This window comes from Olea europaea, unplaced genomic scaffold (genome assembly GCF_002742605.1).
Source record: "Olea europaea var. sylvestris unplaced genomic scaffold, O_europaea_v1 scaffold1621, whole genome shotgun sequence".
NCBI lineage: Eukaryota > Viridiplantae > Streptophyta > Magnoliopsida > Lamiales > Oleaceae > Olea > Olea europaea.
In genome coordinates this window covers 159,076-167,162 of record NW_019233849.1, presented here as the reverse complement: position 1 = coordinate 167,162, position 8,087 = coordinate 159,076, and the positions used below count along the sequence as shown (strand labels likewise).

Genomic DNA, 8,087 nt, shown 5'->3' with positions numbered 1-8,087 from the left:
GAAATAGAAAATTTTTGGAACTATTCCAATAAATCAGGATATTTTGTGCAAAATATGACAAGTCATTTCATTAAGGGTAATCTAGACATTTTAGCAAGAATGAATAGTGACAGGCCATTTAGAAAAATCCCCCTATTCGGGACGTCTTCAGCCTCGTTCCTTTTTCACTTTATTTTATTTTCTTTTTCTTTTGTTATTCTTAGTTATTTTGGAGAACAAATTAAAGAGTTCAAGAAGTTAGCAAAAGATTTGACAAAGCATTTGGGGAAAATCATAGTCAAACTACAAAAAAAGGGGGTTTTATCCATATCTTTGTATTTTCTCCATTATTTAGCCATATTTGTAATACATTGGATGAATATTCTCCTTGATTATCATTTATTTAACATGGGCTAGTTAATTGAGGGATTTATGGTAGGAGTTTGACCTAGGTTTAATTGATTTTCAAACTTTGCTATTTGATATTAAATTGCCTATTTCCATGTGTTTCTACTATTGTATTTATTATATTTTTATTTATGTAGCCAATGAATGAATATGTTTCGTGAAGTGTACATAGTATGAGAGAAGATTGTGCATTTTAAACCAAATGGTAGAGATCCTAGGTTTGCGTAGAGGATAAAGATATACCTCTAGCCCTATGTGACCCAATGAATTATTTTCACAACAATTTAATGCGGTTGTAATCGACATAAAAATATAGTGGGCTAAACCAATCAATTAGGGTTAATTTCACTCGAGAGAGGTAATTAGCTAAAATTGGAAAACCGAATCTAATATAAAAAATGAGTAATTCGTTAATTAGCACGTGGAGAAATTAATTAGGCGACGGTTAAGCAAAACCATGAATTCCAACCACATTTTCCTTCAAAATCCCCAAGATTTCTATATTTTCTTAGGTTGTATGTTTTTTCCTTAGTTTCTAAAATCAATTCTTTATTGTGTGTGTGTTTATTTTTATTGTTAGAATTAAATTGATTAAAGTTGTGTAATTTAAAGTAAACATTCCTCAAGGGATCAACAATCCGAATTTAAAAGGTCTACTTTATTACTTGAACGCGATCCGTGCACTTGCAGTAGTATTTTAGTGAACAATATTTATTTTTTCATATTCATAATATCTTTTTCAAGTGCATGCTCTGAAAATGAATACAACAGAAGATTCTAATGCAAGAACAATTTGTTTTGGGATCATAATTCTCTCCATTTGTGTATGCTTGATAGATTCAAAAAGCCACATTCGCCTTGCCATCTTTCGTCAAGAGGAAAGTGAAAGCTCTTCAAAATTTCTCAAGCCTACGAGAAGGATTCACCATTGTAGTTCCCTTTTGTTATTTCATGTTCCTTCTCGTATTTTGGAGAGTCGACAGACGGTAATAGACAACAAAAACATGTAATAGAAGTAGACGCCTAAACGATTCTTCAATTCAAGGTACCAAAGTAAGTTAAGGGGGTGTTTGATAGGCATTTTTATGTAAAAATGCATTTTAGAATAGTAAACTGATGTGAAATGTGTAGTTGAAAAATAAGGAATTTTTTTTTATTTAAATATAATATTATTTTAATAAAGAATGTGTTGTTAAAAAGAAGAGAGAGAGAAATACATTTTGAAGAAAATGACTATCAAACGGGTAGTAAGTGAACAAAATACAAGCATGTAATATGTATTGATTTGCTGGTCAAATTTATCTGCAAGTAACTTTTTGTTTTATAACGTTTTGAGTTTATTTTTCTGGAGAAAAAAAAAAAAACCTTATCCCCATCCCATGCCCCTTCTACCCCACGTACCCACACATGCACATTTTCGTACAAACGACTTCACGTATGATTTTCACATGTATCATAATCTGATCCAGCAATTACATTCATAAACAACAGAACCAAGCCACACAACTGAAAGTAATGTAACTTAATAACATACTGTATAGTTTATTCATCTTCAGTTGTGAAATCAGGTTCAGCGGGCTTCTGAAGCAGGACGGGCGATATCCGTTCCGGCACTTTCGACTTTCTTGTCTTGTTCCTTCGCAAAGCACGTAATGCATTAGCATCAAAACGTGAGGCATAAATGGCCGCACCCAAACTTGGGGAGCTACTACCACCTTTCGCTAATGCATCTAGCAACCGGTTTTCCTCTTCTCGAAGCGACTCCTCCAACTTCTTCCTACTATAACGAGGCTAGGCTGCTTGAATGAAACAAGCTGCCCCAGTCCTCCACCACTGTGAGGAAAATCTGAATGTGTGACGGAGCTGTTTGCTGTGTAATCGTCTGAATTGGGAAGCTAGGAACTTCAAATCATCGGCCACTAAAGCAAATGCTTCAACTTCAAAGAAGGCTTGTATGGTTCTTGTTGAGATAGGGAGGTTAGACGACGAATGGGGGTAAAGCGCCCAAGTAAGAAGCTCTTCTCCACAAAAGTCACCAGCTTTCAGATAATCGGAATTCAAAAAGCCAGTTCGTCCTCCACTTGTGGTTGCTATCAGTAGTTTACCCCTCATTATAAACAGCATCACGTCAACTAGATCACCTTCAAGCACAATGAAACTGTTCTCCGTGTAACGCACTGGCTTCAGGCAGTTGCACATCACATCCAAGAGCTGTTCGTCCATTTTCTCAAACATCGGTACCTGAAATATTGTTGACAATTAGGACTATTAAAGTGCATGATAAAATAGAAATGGAAATTAATATTCTATCACAAAATAAGTAAATGGGATACATAAGTCATGCCATATAAAAATGGCTCCATCAAACGATAGTATGACAAAGTGACTTGGATATTGAAGATTTCTGACATTAATCACAAGCACGTTTATCTCTATAACAATGTTGCATTCCAAGGTGTGTAGTGGGAGGCATTGGATGTCGTTATTGTGGTTTTGATCAAGAGCACCTTCTGATTTTTCAATTTTTCTGTTGAAAAAGTAATAAGAATGAGGGGTTTTATGGACAAGATATAGCTTAAGCTTTTCAATCAAGTAAAGAAAGCAAAGCTCCTGGTTGGGGTGCGGTGGGAGGGGTTCAAGTGTCACCACCATGAAATTGTGCCAGTGTTTAAGACTTGGGGAAAAATGTATCCCACCTACACGAGAGGTGGAACGTGTTGAAAACAAGAATTATATGATATTACATGTACCCCTCTCTTAAAACTAAAGCTTTTAGTTCAAAGTAGTTCAACATAAACAGGCGGTAGCCAAGCCATGAAGAATTAAACATCCATAAATACTAAATTATTCTGTATTCTAGAGCATCTTGACTCCTGATAAAAAAAAAAGACAATTCTATTTACAATGACAATTATAGAGCAATGAATTGATATATAACTAGGAAGAAACGGTAGGGGACACTGTAAGCAGCAGCAGAACTCACTGTCATAAGAAGAGCCAAACAAAGATGGCACTTTATATCCCTTCTAAGGTCCTTCGGAAGATTATGAACCAGATTCTCTTCATCAACACCTCTAGTTTCCTGCCATTTGTACTGTTCATAACTCTGGATCCTCTCCCTCTGGCTTTCAGGAAGTAAACGGTGAGACATCCATTGTTCTGCATCTCGTCTTTTCACTCTCATTTTCTCTAATCTTAGAGTTGTGGACTGCAAAAAAGTCTATTGCACCACGAGCATATATAGTTTGTTAGAACCTAGGATTGCTAATGCGACCCTTGGGACTTTTCAAACTCTTGATTGCAGAATTTTTTGTGGTTTCGAAATTTAAACAATCTTAAGATAAAATATTATAATGGCTGGCCTTCTTTAAGCTTTCAATCAATTCCAGATACTTTATTTGCACAAACTATTCATACAAAAAAAAAATGTAACCGCAATGGTCCTTAGGCGTTAAAATCTGACAACTTTAATGATCATTTTGACTTGTCAAAATCCGTAATACACCATCAGTTAAAACTTTTCTAGAAATATTCAATTAAAACTTTAACATTTTCATTTTATTTGTATATGTAATAGTAAAATGATGCTAAATAATTTCTTAGTGCAACGTTTTGTTAAGCTGCACACAAGGATATTGTTCCCTAAAAACAACTTGAATGAAGAAATAGATACAATGATGTAATTCACTCACCTGCATATTTCCAATAAAAAATGAAAAAAGCACTAAGCCAGAGATGGAGATGAAAACTACAAAGTAAATTTCCCAAACAAAGGTACTCATTTTGAGGTTCTGACCAAGGGAACTACAACATCAGATGAGTAAAATATAAATGCTAAATCAGACCCTCTAAATATAAAAAAAGCTTCAAGAACAAAAATCTTAAGCTCGTAAAATTGATCATTATGATAGAGGTCATGTATTTCATGTCCCATCTTTCACAGGAATATTGTTGTCCACTATGAAAAGAAGGAGACAGAGATGAAATAGAAATTAAGGGAAAGGGGGTTAAATTTCCACAAACAACTCTTAGGTTAAGAGACAGAGTACTAGTCAATAGCTCAAAGCCTCGAACTCTATTAAATTTGAAAATTCTGATCCTACTCATCACTCAATACCATTACCACAACCTGCAGCCCAAATGTCAAGAGAAGACAACAGGTGAAGGAAAACTATTGGCAAGACACCTAATATGAGATGAATGGTTAAACTTTTATCCATTTTGTTTATTTTCTTTGAACTGGCTAAAGCAGTGTGATGCACTGAAGTATCTAACAAACAGGTTTTCTTTTTTCTCTTTTCTTTTTTCTTTTTTTTTTTTTCAAGATGACCATACATCTGAATAAGGGTGGACACCAAGGCACTAAACTAATTGTAATTCATTTAATATGTGGCTATATCCTAACCTCATTCTTATAAAACCTTCCTAATGGAAAGCCCACTTTGGATTTCAATAGATTATGAAACAACCCTTTTTGAAACTATGAGGACGGATGTTGGGGAATTTGAAATCAAGCATATTAACGTGAATCATTATGCAAAATCAACATATGAGCACAGGGAATCAAATACAAGCATACCTCAAATTTTGCAGTCCCCACCAGAAACCGTAGAAGAACTTCTGCGGGAAATCTGTTGATTCCACAACTCTAGACTGAAGAGCATCCAGGAATATCCCAAAATCAAAAACTGTCTTATTTGCATTCTCTATGGGACAGGCTTCATTCAGAAAAATTTAATATACAGTATGATCGCCCTCGCAATACAATGAAGCATGTCTACAGGCAGATTGATTCCCACAAGCATTCTGCCAGCAGGTAGTTTCACATTCTATTGAAAACAAGTACCAAAAGGCTCCAAGTACCTAAATGAGTGGCAAAAGCATAATGATCAAAGAAATATTGACAATATGAAGCATCCTTCAAGCAGATTGATTCCCATAAGCTTTTTCCAGCAAGTAGTTTCACAACTTTTAGGACAATAAGTCAAAAAATGCACCGAATACCTATAAGAGGGGCAAAAAATCAAGTGATCAAAGAGATCAATAAGAGGTATATACTAAATGTACAACTGTTTCAGTTTTACCATTGAGATTTTCAATTATAGAATTACACTCCCACAATAAGCTATCTAGGAAGAACAATGCAGCAAGAATGTCAATCACCATCTTGCCAGACAACAAGCTTCACACACCCACCCAATGCTGGCCCCTCCCTAAGATTCATTCGTAGATCCCATATTTTTCCACCCCCAAGATTCACCCTTAGACTCACACCCTATCCCACCCCTAAGATTCTCCATAAGATCCCATCCTGTCTCCCCTTGTCAGCCAAAATTAAAGCATCCACCCCCTGTTTGAAGCTGAATACACATAATTAATACTGCCATTACAAGCACATGTCATATTAGATAATATTTATACATGTGAGAGAAGAATGAAAAGTTCAGGAGGGGGAGATGACCCTAACCTATCAAACTTAACCTTGTAAACCATCTCCCTCTGCGATTACATAATTGGCACAGGTTCACAACAGGTTTAGCTTATCCATGTACCACGTCCAAAACCTGAGGCGACCATCCATGCCTGGTCCATTCTCCATTTAGTGCTTGTTTGGCACCTACTTAAATTAAATTATAATTTAAGCTGATAAACATACTTTTTATCCACACATCTCGAAGAAACCACAATCATTACCTTTTTATTATCCAAACATTTTCGTAGGACACAGAGTCTAGAAGCACTTAAAGTACTACCAAATCTACTTAGTAGCACCATACCCACCCTATTAAGGGTAGGCCTACATGTTGCTTGCTTGAAAAAACAATCGTGAAAAACAATCTTAATCCAAACAAAATAAAGGAATACAAAATCCCAAGGTCCCAAGTCAAATATGAAAATAATATCTAGTCAAGCTTGAAGATTGCCCAAAATCAAAATGAAAATAGCATGGCATGTAATTTAGTAAAAAAGTGCATTTGAAGCTTTGTCACAAAACTTACATGACTTGAAAGAATGTAAAGAAAAAGATTGAAGGCAGCTCCAGCCCATTCTTTTTTGGGTGAGTATGCCAGAAGTTCTAGTGACTTCTTTACACAAAAGATAGACACAAAGAACCCTTGGTACGTACTGGAAGAATACCACAAATTTTAACATATTCTTTGTATCCAAGGATCTCAAACCTTTCAATTTAGGAATGATAATCCAAATAACCACCTAGGAAAATTACAAAATTGATCAGTAAGGCAAGAATTAATTTCAACTAATCAGGTTTGTAGTACAAAATTTCTATAGTAATCTACAAGGTAAGCATCTTGCTCTTGGAAGAAATAGAACAGATGGAGTTACAGATGCAACAGCTTATAACCTTAATAAAAATTCTTACTGTAAAAAGATCCTCATCAGCTGAAGATCAATGACAAACACCATTTTCCTTGTTGAGGTATAAAATTTCTCTCATAAAAATATTCAATACTGAAAGTCCATGACCGGAGATCCCCAATTATAAATCCACGTGTATGCAAGTGAGTTCTCACACTTAAAAAGGGTAAAGAACAAGTTTCATTCATTCCAACATCGTAAGACTTAAGTTCCATGCAGAATAAACTCTGGATAACCCTTCTTGCAATGGAAATTACGAATTCAGATACCACAATGCCAAAGGAAAAGCCTCTGTTACCTGTGGCAGTGGAAACACTGCAAGAATATCAACTAAGAAATAAGAGGACAGATATCTCTTTGCTATTTTCCAAGAATCTTTGACTAGAACACCTCTTCCAAATACTCGCGAAGAAGGGGCGATAATACTAGTATGGAACTGAAAGATAATATGAATGAGGTAAAAGATATCAGTGAAGGATCGCAAAACACATGCTATGTCCTCCAATTTTCGATCCAAATGAAGGCATTTATTGTCATTATCAATCACAGGAATTTAATAGAACAATGGATCCAAGGAGACAGCAATGACACACGCTAGTACAAATATTTTATTCCAATTCTGAAGAAATGATCCTCGCAGATCGAGAATTTTCTTCCGAGATCCCACATCTTCGGCCCAAAACCTATTCAGCGACAATGATTTCAGTGCTTCTGTAAATCTTTTAGTTCTTTCAGAACCACTTTCGAACCCTTTGTGGAATTTGTCTGCAATGAAGTACAACATTGATACAAGTGTGGCTGGTTGTGCTCCATCTTCAGTAGTAGATTGTCCGCCTAAGCTTTTTACCGATTTCCAATCGTGAAACTTGAATTAGAAAATAAATTAAGAATCAGGACATAATAGTGCATCAGAAGTAAAGTGTTACGTCAAACTGTTGCAGAGCAGCAGAACTAATAAGAACCAAATGCATAGAAAAATTTCAAAACCTGGTTGGAGGGCAATAATTTTCCATTAGATAAACAAGATACAGTAAAATTTACCGAAGGAGCTCATGCATAAAAATGCTTTTTCAAATCATTTCTTTAAAAAAGAACCTCCTGGAATATCATAGAATTTCCACCAACTACCTAATAGTGATTGATCATTCTCCAAAATATTAAGAAACAATACCCGTGTCAAAGACAAGAGGGAAGGTCTAGGTTTCCAAAATATTACAAGTGAGAAATTTCTTATGCATGAACCTTGTGAAACCCTTGCTACCTCAAATTGACTCAATGAAATGCAAGTGATAAAGGCCATGGAGAACTGACCTCACAAACTT

The 8,087-nt window shown here is 35.5% G+C and overlaps 1 pseudogene; it reads right to left on the bottom strand.

Moving 5' to 3' along the window:
- Positions 1-1,817: 1,817 nt before the first annotated feature.
- LOC111377203 lies at positions 1,818-7,318 on the bottom strand (annotated as a pseudogene).
- Positions 7,319-8,087: the final 769 nt, after the last annotated feature.